The sequence below is a fragment of the Tupaia chinensis genome, unplaced genomic scaffold (genome assembly GCF_000334495.1).
Source record: "Tupaia chinensis unplaced genomic scaffold, TupChi_1.0 Scaffold000281_1, whole genome shotgun sequence".
Taxonomy (NCBI): Eukaryota; Metazoa; Chordata; class Mammalia; order Scandentia; family Tupaiidae; genus Tupaia; species Tupaia belangeri.
This window is the reverse complement of record NW_006159764.1, coordinates 690,820-707,831: the sequence shown is the minus strand read 5'-3', so window position 1 is coordinate 707,831 and position 17,012 is coordinate 690,820. Positions and strand designations below refer to the sequence as shown.

Genomic DNA, 17,012 nt, shown 5'->3' with positions numbered 1-17,012 from the left:
TGGTTAGGGCACTGGACACTCCCACATAGACAACCAGAGTTGGAGTCTCAGACCTGGTGGCTTGCAGCTTGCTTTCTTACTTTCTCTCTCTCTCTCTCTCTCTCTCTCTCTCTCTCTCTCTCTCTCTCTCTCTCTCTCTCTCTCTCTCTCTCTCTCTCCCCCCCACCCTTCGCTCTCTCATCAAATTAAAATAAATGAAAATGAATGAGTAAATAAAATAAAATAAATCATTAAAAAACACACGTTGTAAACTACATAAGGACAAATTTGGGCCGGTATAGGGGCTGACAGTTCCGGGCTGAAAGACTGTATGTGCACACTCTTCAGAAGCTCCTTGTCTGACTGAGGGTGCCTGTGTCTAAGGCGAGAGGCTGACTGACAGGGACATCTCGAACATCAGGCAGCATACCGGACTATTCCTCTTCGAAATAAGTTAAATCCTCGTATATCCCTATGAGAGGCGAACAATGTCATCCGTGAACTGAAACCCTGTAGCCGCTCTTCGTGTATCCCATCCCCTCTCACACTTGCTCCTTACTGCTGTGTATGCTTTATGGTTTCTCACAGTAGGAAAGGTAATTGACCAGTTCTTTGTTAATTAGTGTGGTAGCCCCAGGGCCTGTGAACACAACTGGGAAACACGCACCCATTTCTCTGGTAGCAGTCCAAGTTTAAAGAGACCCTGCAAGTCATCCCCCCTGGGGGGTGATTTCTCGCTTTCTGTCTCTCTGTCTCTGTCTGTCTGGTGAGCACACGCGCCCTATAGCAAAAACCTCTCCAAAAACAAAACAAAATAAAACAAAACAAAAAACAAAAAACAAGAGACCAGCAGATGGCAAAATGGCCCTGTCACTGGACTCCTATGTAGTCCACCATGGTTCAAGTCCCAGACCCAGTGGCTTAAATTCACCGCTGGCGTGTGTGCGTGCGTGCCCAACATCCTGAGAGGAGAATAGAGGAGAAAGGATTACAGCGTGGCCATCCCCCCGGGGGGTGATTTCTCGCTTTCTGTCTCTCTGTCTCTCTCTGTCTTTCTGGTAAGCGCACACGGCCTATAGCAAAAAATCTCTCAAAAATTAAAAAATAAAATAAAAAATAAGAGACCCTGCAAACTAACCAGCTACCCAATTCTTTTATTCAGGGATCAATAAGGTACTTTAATGTAATGAGGTATTATGTTTTAAGTGTATCACTTAACACAGTTTCTAAAAATTATAGCAACTAAGGTAACGAACACTTATTGTAACACTCACTACATGCTTAGCCCACAATCCCTCCCAGATGAAAAGATACGCTAAAGTTCTTTGACACACAGAAATTGAAAACAACAACTTTTCTGACATATATTTAAACTGAGTCTTTAGTCTTTGTCCACACAAAAAGTCGTTTTCTCTAAATTGCTCTGTTAAGATGTGGTAGAATTCAGTTAAACTGGAACTTGGTTCAATATGCCAGTTAGATGACTTGGTTTTCTCATCATAAGAATACTTACTTACTTCGTAGAATCACTGTGAAGATTAAATAAGGCGACACGTGTCAGAGTTTACCTGGCACAGTATAAAAGTAATACAGTAGCTATTATTATTTTCATTATGCACTCATTCAGAATTTCTAACAAATTTTAAGCCATATAACATCATGATAATTACGTTAGAATTATCTGGGAAAATGATTCCAAACCAATTAATCCGAATCCATGGGCATAATTATATTCTGTAGTTGGAACTGAGAACCTTTCATGAAGACGTACACATTTAACAGATCCGCAGCCCTGAAATGATTTGCTTTGACCCCTTCATCGCGTCCTTCCAAAGCGAAGTCTATAGCTTAGTACTTGCACAAAGTACATGCTTCATTACAAATAAAACAGAAAACTGTTAAATCGAATTGTGTTTGCATGACATAAATCCTTAGTCTAAGTTTCTACACATGGTAGATAACGTGCTCAAGGATGCATTTCTAGGCATTGTTCTGGGAATACCCTTTGTCTCCTGTCCAATTGACACCTTTCCATTTAGCTTTCTAATCGTCTCTTCTCTCTCTATGGTTATGGGCTAAATTTTGTCCTCCTAAACTCATATATTTAAGCACTAATCCTTAACACTTCAGAATGGGACTGTAAGGGCCAGCAGGTGGTGTGGTGGTTAAAACACTGGACTCCCACATGGCCAACTGTGGTTCAAGTCCTGGACCTGGCAGCTAATCACACAGGGCATGTGTGCATGTGTACCCAAAATCCTGGGAGTTAAATGAAGTAGAGGGGGTTGTGGTGTGGCCATCTCCTCTGGGGGGAGGGCTGATTTCTCACTTTTCCTCTCACTGTCTCTCTCCAATGAGCACATATGCCCTATGGCAAAAAGAAAAAAAAAAGAAAAGAAAAGAAAGAAAAAAAGAAAAGAAAAAAATAGAAAAAGAAAAAAAGAAGGGGCTTTATTTGGAGATAGGGCCTTTAAAAAGTGATTAGTTAAAATGAGGCCATTAGAGTGGGCAGAATCCAACCTGACTAGTGTTCTTATATGAATAGAAATTTTGGACACACAAAGAGAAACCAAGACCCTACATGAACAGAGGAAATACCATGTGAGGGGATATGTGAAGAAGGTCGTGATGTGTAAGACAAGGAGCAAGGCTTCAGAAGATACTAACCCTACCAACATCTTGAACTCGGACTTCTATGCTCCAGAACTGTGAGGAAATAAATTTCCATTGTGTAAGCCACCCAATCTGTGGTACTTTGTCATGGCACCCTAGCAGACTAATACGCCTATATTCACCTTCATTGGCTCATCTATGGGCAGAGTTCCCGGCTACCCCGTCCCCAAATGTCCTGTGTTCCAGTATATTCTACAATGTATCATGTTAATTTACATATCTAGTAGCCCACAAAATGGTCATTTCTTAGATAAGGGATAATCTATTCTGATTTTTGTTTGTCTACCTAACACCCACCACATACTTGGCATATTGCTGAACGGACAAGTGAATAAATGGTGAACAAACACGTAAATGGTCACCCAATCGAATGAATGAATAATAACTACTTATAAAATATGGAAGAGAAATTACCATAACACAGAACCATTTCTGACTGCATCCAAATCCTCTCTGGATCTGGCATCTAGTCCCACTAACTAGTGCTACTGATAAGCAAAGCACTCAGACACCAATACCCAAGAAAAGGGATGGAATGACACATAGTTCTATGATTTCTGGACTACTATAAAAAAGTCAACCAACAAACCCTACAAACATCGTTTGCCTAAGATATGCAAATCTTCCTTGACTTCCACACCACCACGGCAGGGACATGGCTTCTCTGATTCAGGGCAAGCTGTATCCTTTCTACTGTGAAGGTGATCAAAGTACCACTGAGATTTGAAAATTTAGACTGACATGCATGTCAACTCAGGTTTTTTAAATGTTGATCCTTAAAAATAATTTAAAAATTAAGTGTGTGGTAATAAACTGGGATAATGTCTGTATTACATTGTTATGGAATTATGGAAGGTTGATAAGCAATAACATTTTGAGCACAGTGGCTTAGAAGATAACTTAAAGGCAAATGGGGCCTTAGCATGCCACCCTAGAACTATGAGCATTTATAGTTATATCATCATTAATGGCACAAAAAGCCAGAAGGTGACCCTCAGGAATTACTGGTAATGAAACAACAAGGAACGAAGGTAAACCAACCAATTCAAGTCTCACACTGTCCCCTCCTATAATTGAGCAGAATTGAGTTTGCAAAACCTTTTCAGAATGTATTTTTAAAATGAAAAAACATTGTGAACAGACATCTCATTTTTATTGGTACTTATTCTCTGCGTATGATTAAACACAAACTTGCAACGCATTAACCACTCCACCACCCAATGGATCTCTTCTCAAACGCGCAGGAGCCAGGAGTGTTTGAAGGGAAGTGGGGGAGGGGAGGTCTGAAGCCCACTCCCTTGGGTCAGTGCATGCTGGGAGGGGAAATGAGCTACAGAGCAGACAATTTTCAGCATCAGTGATTTTACTTTCTTTACCAGGCCTCACGAAAACACACTGACAAAACAAAGGACACAAAATTAATGACCCATGCCTTCTGTCAATTGACTCTTAGTAGCAGTGGCCAGTTCACCTTAATTTTTTTGTTCACATTGAACATGTAGCCCAAGGCATTGGTTAAGGTTCACTTAAGAATTCTTCAAAGGCATCACTTGGTTTTCATTAATTTGTTAACTGTAACTTCTTTCTGCTAAGGAACTCATACCAAGTGAAGACCTTCATGCAAAATGGAAAAACAAAAGGCATATGCCGGACCAACCAGCCTTTTTCTTACTCCTTGTGTAAGCATTCCTCAGTCATGAATATCAGAGTAAATGATACCCATCAGATGTTTCTACCATTCAAAATACATTTAAACCATCTTGATTTCCTTAGAAATCCAAGTGTCAACTCCCAGCCATCATAAAAGGATAAGTAACATATTAGTTCTATGAGTAATTTATTATTTCCTAATTATGCTGTGGTCTTTAACCATGATCTCTTGGTAAAATCCAATTGAAGCATGGTTAAAGCATGCCCTATTAAATCGAATTTAAGAACTGACAAAAAGCAATGTGATTTTTTTTTCAAAAAGTGTAAATGGAAATTTGTATGTACCTATCTGTACAAAGATTACATGACCCTTAAGATGATGGTAACGTTTTACTCTGAATCAGTCTTTCACTTACTGCCCTACAAGGAACACTGACAATGAAGTAAGATTTTCCATTTGCTCAAAAGTCACAAAGAAGGTTTGTCTCTGTGAATCTCTCTTTGGGTAAATATACTAAAAAGTTGAACAGATTTTTAAGAATACACAACGAATAAAGATAGAGACAGCAATGGCAGGATCTGATGTTTTTTAACGAACTTAAAACAAAATAGGAAGAAGCAACAGTTGCTTTTAAGCCTCATAGTTATAATATCCCTATTCATAAAAATACATATGTCAAGATAGTTCCCAGTGTGAAAGAGTCTACAGTGGAGACATTTGGTAGTTTTTAGGAAAGGAAATGGATCCCATGAAGCAAATGTACCATTCCTTTCTATAAACTTCTCAGTTATAAAATATGATAGCAATGCTTGGTTGGTACAACTTCACGTTAGCTGGATCTGTCAGCATTTCCATTACAAACTCTTGATTTTCAGGGTTTTACAATTCAGCTGTGAAAAGTTACTTTAGAAAGAAAGTTGGCACGGCCGTCTTCGCCAGGGAGTTTATCAAATTGAACAAATCTTTGTTTAGCTATCTCTCAGTTCGGTGCGCCAGGGTCTACTCCCAGTTAGACATGCCAGACTTCCAATGACTTCAGTGCCAGAGAGAGGTTGTTGCTCTCTCTTTAAATTCACTCCACAAGAGCTTCTCTCATTCTTATTTCAGAAGCCGCCAGGACCCAGCTCATATCCTGTGTAACCCAGTGGGAGAGGAGCCACATCATATGTAACCCTGTAGGACATATGAATCAAGTCTTGGCCAAGTGTTTCCAGCATGAAATGTGGACAGCCTCTACAGAGAGATTTGGAACGATTGAATGTGTGTATAATTAAAATGTAGGCACATCACATACTGCTTTGCAAAGTCCAGTGGTGCTCATTTATTAAAAGCCCTGTTAACTGTGGGAATGTACAGGGTTTTTATGGCATTTCTAATTACTCAGAATATACACTTCCTGCTGTATTGTCTTTGAAGACAGTGGGGATAAAAGACAATCCAAACTGTGTGTATTATTGAGTATGTACCTGTTGCATAGTTTTTAGATAGACATTTCCTTGAGGTTGTGCTACTAGAAACTTACATAAACCTGTTCTTGATCAGAAAAGCCTATGGTAGTTTTAATCAAATCAAATGCAAAATAACCATTATCTTAACATGTAAAAAAAATTTAGAAGAGAGAGGACTGGACTAGAGGGTACAATAGTTTTTGTTTGTTTGTTTGTTTTTCCTTTTTTTTCTTCTTTCCTTTCTATTTTTCTAGTTTGCCAGAGGACATATGTGCTTACCAGAGAAAGACAAAAAAAAGAGGGAAAGGAAGAAAATCCTAACCCCATAGGGAATGGTCGTGCTATAATCCCTTATCTTTTACTGCTCCCTCCTTTCAAAATTTTGAGCACACACACACCAACCCAGTGTGTTTCTCAAGCCACCAGGTCTGAGACACAAACCCTGCAGTGGGCCATGCGGGATTCAGCTGCCTCAACCACCAGACCATGGTCTGGTCCATTTGTAAAGGCTGCCTGTTTAAATACTCTGTAACACATTTACTGACACATGCGACAACTTTCATTTACTATTATTTATTAAGATATACTAACCTAGATCTCTTTGACAGATAAGATAACACACCAGAGGAATATTCTTCAAGAAATGAGAATTAAGTCTGAGAGGACCAAGAAGGTATGTCCTTAGATAACCATTTTTTAAAAATAAGAAAAGAAATGCTAGGCATCAGAAGAGAGGACTAGATTAAGTGTGATGGTAGGTTAGAAAATGGAAATTGAGGGGATATGCCCAAGTACATATTAATAATAATATCTTTATAAAACAGTAAACACAGTAGTACTCAATTATTAAAATTGCACATAGAACAAACGTATCATTTGTAAAAATAATGTAAAGATTTATCAGTATTTAATTTGTACTTAAGTGTAATATCCACTGAGTTAATAACACGACTATGCTCTAGACCAATGTCTTCATTAGGAAAAGGCTATACCTAGATATTCCACCACAACAAACCTGCTAACAAAGCAGGGTCTATGAATTTACCCAGTCGAGCTGGCTGGCCTGCACAGGCACCAGGAGACACCATGCAGCACATTCAGTTGTCAATAGTTTCAGAAAGGCAAGGCCTTGTCAAACGGTTTTGGTAGACCACAGGCTAGCAGATGGCTAAGGCCAGGTATGGTTTGGGTTTGTTCAATGTCTTAATCTATTCTCAAACGTTGGATTTGGCAAAACCAAAACCACATTTTGCCAAGTACTTTCTCCCTTAGTTTTTAAGCCCATGTGCATTTTCAGTGAAATTTAATCCATATGTTTCTTATTCTTTTACACTTAACTCATCAAATATTTTTCTGGAAGAGCCATTTGACATTGAAAAGCCCTGGGAGTCTTTTTGAATACTCGAGGTTTTTAGTTAGCTCTTTTATTTTTTTTTTTTTAAACTGGAGATTCTTAGCTCTCCCTCCCCCAAAACAGGAGGCTGAATGAATTCTGCCAAACCTAAATGAATGTGAACCTGAACACAATATGTTAATCCAAAGCCAAAAGGTTTGAATTTGGTTGGAAATTGTAGCTTGACAAAAGTGCCCACTATTTTTTTTTCAGTGTGCCTTTCTGAATCTGTCTGCACCTAGACATTAACTGACATAATTTAAATCTAATACAGTGAACTTTACCAATGCTGACCAATGAAAGGAACAAGAAGTATCGTTTGAGTATTTAAAAAAGAGAATTCTCAGTAAATCCATTTGTAAAACAAGCCACGGCTGTTTATTTAAATTTTTTCTTGCGTTATTAAACTTCATTTTCTAAAAATTATTTGAACCATTCACCAATGGAAAACACATTCATCATCTAGACCTTAAAATGATGTATTTACACGGTAGAAGACATGTATTTGTATTTTACATTTATTTAGAAAGTGTTGTTGTTTATAATATGTAACAAAATATACTTCACATTACTTACTGAACTTATATATTTGCAGAACACTTTTTCTTAGAAACAAGAAAAAGAAGGATAATGTGTAAAATGGCTAAACACTATTCACGCCAAAATATAAGGTTAATATAAACACATTTAGAAGATGAGCCTTAACAAAAGAGTCATTAAATTATCAACCCTAATCACATTTTATACTTTTTTTTTTAACCCCAACTACATTTAACACAGCTAGGGTTGAGATTTAATTCTTTTTTTTTTTTTTTTTGAGAGGTTTTTCGCTATAGGGCACGTGCACTCGCCAGGCAGAGAGAGAGAGACAGAGAGACAGAACGCGAGAAATCACCCCCCAGGGGGGATGGCCACGTCGCAATCCCTTCTCCTCCATTCTCCTCCCGGGATCTTGGGCATGCACGCACACGCACCTGGCATGAGTTTTAAGCCACCGGGTCTGGGACATGAACCACGGTCGACTATGTGGGAGTCCAGCAGCATATCCATTACGCTAACTGCTGGTCCTGAGATTTAATTCTTGTTAGAATCCAAAGGCATCGATGGTAAGTCATACTGTGATGATCCAAAAAATAAACGCACAGTAATTCCTATAAAATATTTAAGTACTTCATGCTTAAACTACTCATATTAGGGGCCAGCAAGAGGTACAAAGGCTAAGGAAACTGGATCCCACATGACCGACTATGCAGTTCAAGTCCTGCACACAGTGGCTTGAAAAACACATTGTGTGCGTGCGTGTCCAAAATCTTGACAGAAGAAAGGATTATGGCATGGCCATCCCCTTTGGAGGGTAATTTCTTACTTTCCCTCTCTCTCTTCCTCTTTTTCTGACAAGCACATATGCATTATAGCAAATGACTAAAAAAAAAATCCATTTTAAAACCTACTTGTATTAGCTACCCTTTAAAACAATCATGTGATGTCATTTTTTATCAACTGAAATTCTCTTTCATTCCCACAGACTTTGGGCTACAACTCAGTTACTGCACACTATTTCAAAAGGGTATGTGTGAAAATCTTGGAGTTAATAGCACTGATCTGTCAAGGGATGTAGAGAAGCAAAATAAAGGTCAAAATCTATGGTTTAGGGAGTCATTCTATCGGGTTGTCAGAAAGGCTTGACATTTTTGCATAGAAAATATACATCATGACTTTTCCAACAACCCAATAACACATCTGAATACCTTTCATAAATGTAGTCATGTAAATATTAATGGATTTGGTCCTAAAACAAGACACTGACTAAGTTTTTATTCTGGCTCCACTGTCTGAAATTCTCAATTCACATGATGTCCCGAGGATTTCTCCTGGCTCCGTCAACACTCATTCATTCATACTACAAATGCTAGTGGGCACCTACTTTATTCCAGGAAGTCTTTCTTTACAATGCAAGTTTTGTCATCCTGAAGCTTACATTTTAGTGATTTTACTACCTTAATAGCTAATTTTTTCAGAAACCCCCACATTTTTTGGTGCACTTTATTTTTCTTACATTAAGAAAGCATTTTGATGGGACCAGTTAGTGTAATGGCTATGTCACTGGACTCCCACGTAGTCGACCATGGTTCGCGTCCCAGACCCAGTGGCTTAAACTCATGCCAGGCATGTGTGCATGCGTGCCCAAGATCCCTAGAGGAGAATGGAGGAAAAGGGATTGCGGCATGGCCAGCCCCCCTCTCTGTCTCTCTCTCTGTGTCTGGCGAGCGCACACGCCCTATAGCAAAAACCTCTTAGAAAAAAAAAAAAGAAAAAGAAAGCATTTTGAATGATAATTTCCTGAGCTTTTTTTTTCGTTTTAATATTTCTATTTATTTTCCTTTTGATTCTTTGTAACCATTCACTTTCACACACATCTCTTTTTTGATGTACACATGTTCTTAACACTTTCTTCATCAATTTTCTAGACATCTTCTTACAATCTATTCAGATAGCAATTTTTTTCTTTTAGTTCCCATAACATTTTTCATGTTAAAAAATTAACACTGTTTTCAACAATCTTATTCGTGACAATGTGATAATAATACTTTAAGACCACCCCTAGCATAGGTATGGTGACAGGAGAGAGATTTCTCAGTTCTCATGGAAATAAGAAAATAATTTTGGAAATCAATCCAGAAGATTTAATATGTTTTAGAGCAATGAAAACAGTTGAAAGTGGGCAGAGAAGAACCAATCAATGGTACAAACAAAAGGGCAGCATAATAGATCTAGAAGCAGTCTTGGAATTAATCTGGTCCAGTAAGAGTAAAAACAAGACCCATGTACATCTTGTTCTCCTCAAATGTGTGGCTTACATTGCTATGAGCAGATCAGTGAGCCAGTCACGGCTTCTGCAATATTCCAAAAGATCAGGGATCTACCAATAAAAAGGGTGTGTAAGCATGGAGAACTACTTGACATCCTCAATAATCCAACTCTTTTAGGTTTAGATAACTCCCCCAACATCAAGAAAAAAGTACCATCTCTTTACAATCCTTGTAATGACTTTTTGTTTGTTTGTTTGCTTTTTATTTTTTTGAGATTTTTGTTATAGGACACATGTGCTTACCAGAGAGACAGAAAGTGGGAAATCAGCCCCTGAGGGTATGGCCATGCCACAGTCCCTTCTCCTCCAGGGATCTTGGGCATGCATGTACACATGCCTGGTGTGAGTTTCAAGCCACCAGCTCTGAGACTGAAACTGTGGTAGACTACATGGGAGTCCAACGACATAACCATTACACCATGTGCTGGTCCCTGCAATGACTTTTATAGTTGACAGAGAAGCACTAAGCAGGAAGAGGAAGGAAAGTTACTATCCATAAAGTGTCCCCTACACAGAACCATTACGCTGTTTCATTGAACTAATACACCACTCTGGTGAACTGACTAGTATCCCTTTTATAAATTAGAAGCCGATGCAATGCCTTTTAATCAAATATCAACCCAAACCTGGTTAAATACCAAAACAAAAAAAGTTCAGACTTTGGTTTTGTGTTTTGTTTGTTTGTTTGTTTTTGTTTTTTGAGATTTTTTTGCTATAGGGTGCATGCTCTCACCAGACAGACTGAGAGACAGAGAGACAGAAAGCGAGAAATTACCCCCTGGGGGGATGGCCATGCCGCAATCCCTTCTCCTCCATTCTCCTCTCGGGATCTTGGGCGTGCACGCACACGTGCCCGGTGTGAGTTTTAAGACACTGGGTCCAGAATTCGAACCGCAGTTGACTACATGGGAGTCCAACAACATAGCCATTATGCTAACTGCTGGTCCCGGACTTTGTTTTATTTCACTGTGCTTTTGTGGGACATCAGAAACAGGGACCCTCTCATAGTGGGGAACATAATTAAGTGTCGATTATTGAACAAAACAAAAAAGGTGTGACGTGGGGATAGTGTCACTAATCAGCCTCTGTATATGCGTTTCCTCTGGGTAAATACATAAATGAGAAGGTAAATACATTAGAAGGCATGAAATCCTTTGATGTCCTTAGAAGCAAGATACCATTTGAGGAGCTCAAAATAATTGGGTCTTAATTCACTGTGACAGCCCAGACTTTATTAGTCAAGTTCATTACAATCATCTAGTGTTTGCTTCACAATCTTGCACTGTTATGACAACCATGTTCAAGAACTGACTTCTGTATTGTGGCTTAACCCTGATTCATTCCCACTGTCAGAAGGCATCCAGCTGGCGTGGCTACGGCAGCTGCCAAGGTGATGTTCCACAATTTCCACATCTGCTTCAGCTCATCTGTCTCAGCCTCGTTAGTAAATTTTTAATTCATTTTTTTAAGAATTGGGATCATTTCGTTTCCCTGGAGCGAGACTTCAGTGGACACCCAAAATAGATTTTTATTTATGAAAGGTTTCAATTTACAAAGGAAACAGGTCTGTACCTTATGCTCACAATAAGTCCTCTCCTGACTTTCTCAATGGTTCGACATTATGACAAAATTTAGATGACCTCAAAATTCTTTTCAAAGATATTTAACCTATTTTAAATATGCATTCTCTGGTTTTTCTAGAATTCCATCAGAAGTCTTCAAAAATACTTAGTTTCTTCGAGCTTCAAAATCAAACCAATATAAATAATGGGTAGAATTACTAACCTGCAGGGAATGTCATCCTAAATTTCCTGGCGCTGACCATGTAACCATAAGCATGATGGGTGTATTTACTGGAGACAGTGTATGCTGTATAAGGTTCCTCGAAAACTCATGTAACTAATGCAATATGATAACCACTAGGGTGCTACTGTGACGTAAAGGATATATTACAATTTTATCCAATTCAAACAAGAAAAAAAAAAAAAAAGGCAGTCAACTTTAATGGCCCTGCCCTCTAAACAAATACATTGCCTGTTCTACTGAACTTAAAACTCAAGGTTATGTATAAGTCATTTTGAAATAAAAATAATTTGGGGCATACACATCTGGCACTAACATATGATTTTATTCTTTGATCAATTATTTCTAACAGTCATTTCAAGAGTTTGAGTGGCATGAAGGCCATGACACTTACTGAGAGAACGAAAGACAAAAAATAAGTAGATTCAACAGCACAGATTTCGAGTTAGTGGAAGATGGAGGTAGCCCAAGAGATGACACATCTCCCTTAGGGGGATGTTGGATGCTGGCGTCAACGTGTTTAAAGCAGAATCCAGCATAAATGCTCAGTCAACAGCAGAGAAGGTCTCAGTAAAGGGGGAGCCCTGAGCTATAGAACAGGAAAGAACAAAGACTGAGTCCAGACCTCCTCTTCTGACCTTCTCATAGCCCTGTTTCCATAATTTTATAGATGTGGAAACTGAGACCAAGAGCTTGATCTCTGAGGCTCCCCATCCTTTGCAGAGTACAAATAGTTAAGATAGCCATGTCCTAAGAGCCTGAGATGCTGATTTTCCTGAAATAATTCTTAGGGCAGCAAATTTAGAACTAAGCAAATAGAAATAGCTTCATGGCAGGCTACTGGGGAGACAGCCAGCCCAAGATAATGGATATAAGAAAAATGACTCATAAGTGGCCCACAAATGAGAGTGCATTTTAAAAAATGTTACAGTTGCTTTACAGTTATACTAAAATAGTATTCACCTTTAAAAATAGACAAAGAGTGGGCAAAACCAGAAAAATAGAAATGGCTTGATGCAAATGAACCTGGCCTTCAGCTGAGACTTACAATATACATTAGAAACACCACGGAGTGTCTAGAGCATTTTAAGAAATTGGTCATCCCTTTCCACTTCATGAGTAATGCTTGGGAATGGGATTAAAAAATAATAGTCTCTAGGGAATGTTTGAGAATGAAGTAATTTGCGTGCTTCTTCCAGAAAACATTAAGCATATCCTTCTCTTCTGCCAGGATAATTTTAAATTTCTGGCATCAAAACTGAAATTCTCCACCAAAGTTGATCTATCTCCTGTTACCACTCTATATTTCTGTTGCTGTAGCAGTTATTCTATACAGTATTAGATTGAAATGAGTCAGCTACTTGCTCTTCATATTTGTATGCAAGGCCTCATTGAAGAAAAGTCATGTATTCTGTGTAGATCAATTTTTACACAATATTTAGATTCCAAGTCTTCTGACTTTGGGAATATACAAGCTCATATAAGGAGGGTGAAAGTGATTGGTCTTTTAGAGAAAACGTGGATAATTTAGTTTCTCCCCTCCTCCTTTCCCTTTTTTCCTTCCATCACATTATATTCTGGCCTTTCCCCATTATGCACCATGGTGGAATCTGTAGTCTGTGTGAGTAAATGCTTCTACTTCATTTAGAGGTGCAACCTATGTAGCATATACTGATACAAGCCTAGCTTGATATCGAAGGCAGCTATCATAGGCATCCAGAGGTAATGAGTTAACATAAAAAGTAGATTTCAGAAAATTTATGACAAAGACATTGGAATAGAATCATGGAAAGATCTTGCAAACCAGAGTTGAGAGCTAGAAGGTACTCTGGAGTTTACTTACTTAACAATAATCCTCTTTTTGACACTTAGGAAACTGAAGTCCAGGGAAGTGAGGCAACTTACTCAAGGGATAGATTATTTCCTTTTCCTCATTTAAAAAAAAAAAAAAAGATGAACACATTGGTGTCTCTATTGCTGTTCTCAATTTGAGTCCATTGTCATATGAAACTGTGGATTAACCTCCTCTGATCCAACTCCTTCACCGAATCCCATCTGGCTCTCTTCCCTGTATTTCTGCTTGCTGCTACTATGGTTGTGGCTGTTAGGTAGTAGCCCACCTTTTAGATATACTCACTTCAGGGATCGTCTTGCTTTCTAAAAACTTAGTGTACATCTATACCAAATTTCTGTGAATGGACAGCAATCAATATGGCTGTGGTATTTAGTCCCACTAAATCAAACGGTTCTCCCAAAGAATTTCAGAACCTTTACTTCTCTAAAGAATCATATCCTCTATCATGAATGAATAAAAACTTTTAACTTGAAATATTGAGCTACTGTAAATCCTTTATCAAGGGCTGCCTTAATGAATCACATCATATTTAACAGACAAAATGTGTGGTCAAGATACCCAAGACAAAAGAAATAGATGTCTTACACTTTCTTGCTTTTCTTTTCTTTTCTTTTCTTTTCTTTTCTTTTCTTTTCTTTTTTTTGTCCTGCTGATTACTTTCTCCTGGAGAAATAATTTGGGTTGTCCTAACAGCTACCACTTTACAAGTCTTCGTAGTTCAATCTCTTCTTCCTACATGCTTTAAAGTAGTGATATAGTATCAAACCTTATGTTACCTGATATAACTGGTCTGAAGATCAGTTCTGAGAACATTCTTCAATACAATGTTTAGGGGGTTTGGTTCAGTAATTTAGGCAGTTTTGGTTCAATTATGACTGTGCTTTTTTCTTCCTTCAAAATAATTTCTGTTTGTCAGTGGAGGGTCTATGTAGTTCAGAGTATACTGACAAAAAGCATTCAATCCCAGCATTCAATCACAAGTTGTAAGTTCTGTCTGCCACAGTTTCCTTCCATTTAAAGTGCATTTTTGTGACCAACTGATGTGTAAACACATATGAAGTACTTAGAATAGTTACTGACACAAAGAAGCTATTTAAATGTTAGCTGTTATGATTGAAAGCAGGTCCAAAATGGGACACGCACTTATTAATCTATCATTTTAGTTTTGTGTTAGTGGTATTCATAGATTTGTAAACCTGTATTTCTAGATAACATTAGATTCCTTGACATTTGGCCATTCAAAGCTTTAGTTACATTGGTTCCACAATTGGCTAAACTTACTGATCACATTCTAAATTTTGCCCTTTAAAAAGAATAGACCCAGTGACCAGAGTTCCAAAGAACGCACACTAAAACCAAAAACACTTCTGTTGTGATATGTTCATTTTCATTAAAAAGACATCAGTCCGTGTTGGACTTGCATTAGAAATGGAACTTAATCTCTGACAGGCGTTTCTCATTTTCCAGTTATTCTCTCTCTGGGGAGCATATACTGGCATGCAGGCAATTTTTTTTTTTTTTTTGGCTATGCACTGTGGTTGCAAATGGTGTCATTGTTCTTGGTTAAATCTGGGACAAGTAAGCCTACCCCTCTCATTTTTTGGCTTCACGCTAAAGTAGCCTTCATGGCAAAGAACTACATGAGTTTATCCATCTCCATCGACTGCCCACATTCCAGCATGACTTAGTCTGCTAAAATAGCTATACATTGAGTTTGTGTTCCCACCTTTCAGTTTCTGCACTTGTCAAGAATGATAATACAAGTCACAGCAAAATCGACCCTCTTCTATTTGTTAGTCAACAGAGCAGCTTCTGAAAGAAATGCCAGGATAGAGATTGATTCTTAAATTTCCTTGTAGGCATGAAAGACACAGTTAGTTGTCCCTTGGTAATGACTATTTTTACTAAATATTAAAACACCTAGTTAGACTTAGGGCAGATAATTAACTCATCATTAATGAAAAAATGGCACTTGTGTGTCAGAATTTAGTGTATACATTTGAGTAAGCACTAAGTCCAAATATAAAAGAATGAAATACATTCCAGAATAGACTATTTATTTTCTGAGTAGTTCATTCATCTTCTTTGCAATTGGTAGTTAATTTTGCTTCATGCATTGTGTCAAATGATTCCTGGGAGATATTCAAAGATCTGTGTAGATTAGTGACAGCCAAGTGTAATTCACAGATGAAAAGTGGAAAGGAGGAGGTTCTGTTGGGACAGGATCCACTATTCTAATCACTCACTGGGCAGGGCCCACCTCTGTGGTTTATCCCCATGAAAAAAAGCAGTCTAGAAGGGCATATTCATTTTCTAAACACTGGCTCAATAGGCCATCTGTAGCTACAATGGGACGATTTTAATAGCCTCAATATCCCTAGTTTTTGCAAGAGGAAGAAATTAGACATACTAGGCTGAGCCACTTGCAAGTTCTGTCCTTTAGTCATCAAATATTTATGGAACATCTACCTTTTGCCAGGAGTTGATCTAGGCCCTAGACCTAAACCAATTGGCAGAATATAAAAACAACTTGCTTCTAGCAAGAATCTTGCATTCTAACTTCTAGTAGCAATATCCCAAATTAAAATAATAATAATAAAACTTTGTCACTCCTGAGCCAAAAACCACTGCTAATCAAAGGCATTTAATAACAAGATACGTTAATTTCATAGCACACTGGCACATATTTTGTATTTGATGATCAAAACAGGAGAATGGGCTTTTGTTCCTACAATGGAAAAGCTCAGGTAAAATGCTTCCTCGGGGAAGTCCTCCCCTAATCATCATGCAATCAATTTTATGTTACATAAGATGTTTCTCAGATATAAGGAAAACAAAGGTCTCTGATGTCTTCATGCCATATCAAGTCCTACATTTCATCTCATTTCCCAACACGTCTTGCCCAGAGCTAAAGTCATGTGACTAAATCTGACCAATGGAATGTCAGCAAAGGTAACGGGTCACATCAAGCCAATGATTGGTCTCAATTCCTCGCTTCCCGTCCCAGGGTGTATGTAGAAGCCTCATGCTGCAAAGGTGGAGTCACAAGGAAACTTGGGATCTCAGGCCCATTTCTAATAAAGGAAAATCTCCCACCAAACAGCACTAGGCTGACTGAGTAAGACATAAACTAATTTGAGATTTATCTACTGAAGCAACTGACATCAATGGCTTCTTAATACAATGAGAGAAAAAGATGAATTTATTTAGTGTTGCTACAAAGAGGTCCCCCTTTTTACAGGAGGCAAGGGTTTACATTAAAGTTGAGCGAGGCTGCTGGCCACCTTTGCAAGAACTGGGGACACAGTAAGGAAACAATCGTCCTCTACCCCAGGTCAGCG

General features: G+C 38.4%; 1 protein-coding gene across 7 annotated transcripts in view; it reads right to left on the bottom strand.

Moving 5' to 3' along the window:
* Positions 1-17,012, bottom strand: part of MECOM (MDS1 and EVI1 complex locus) — a 321,050-nt gene that overhangs the window by 174,357 nt on the left and 129,681 nt on the right. The window lies entirely within an intron of this gene.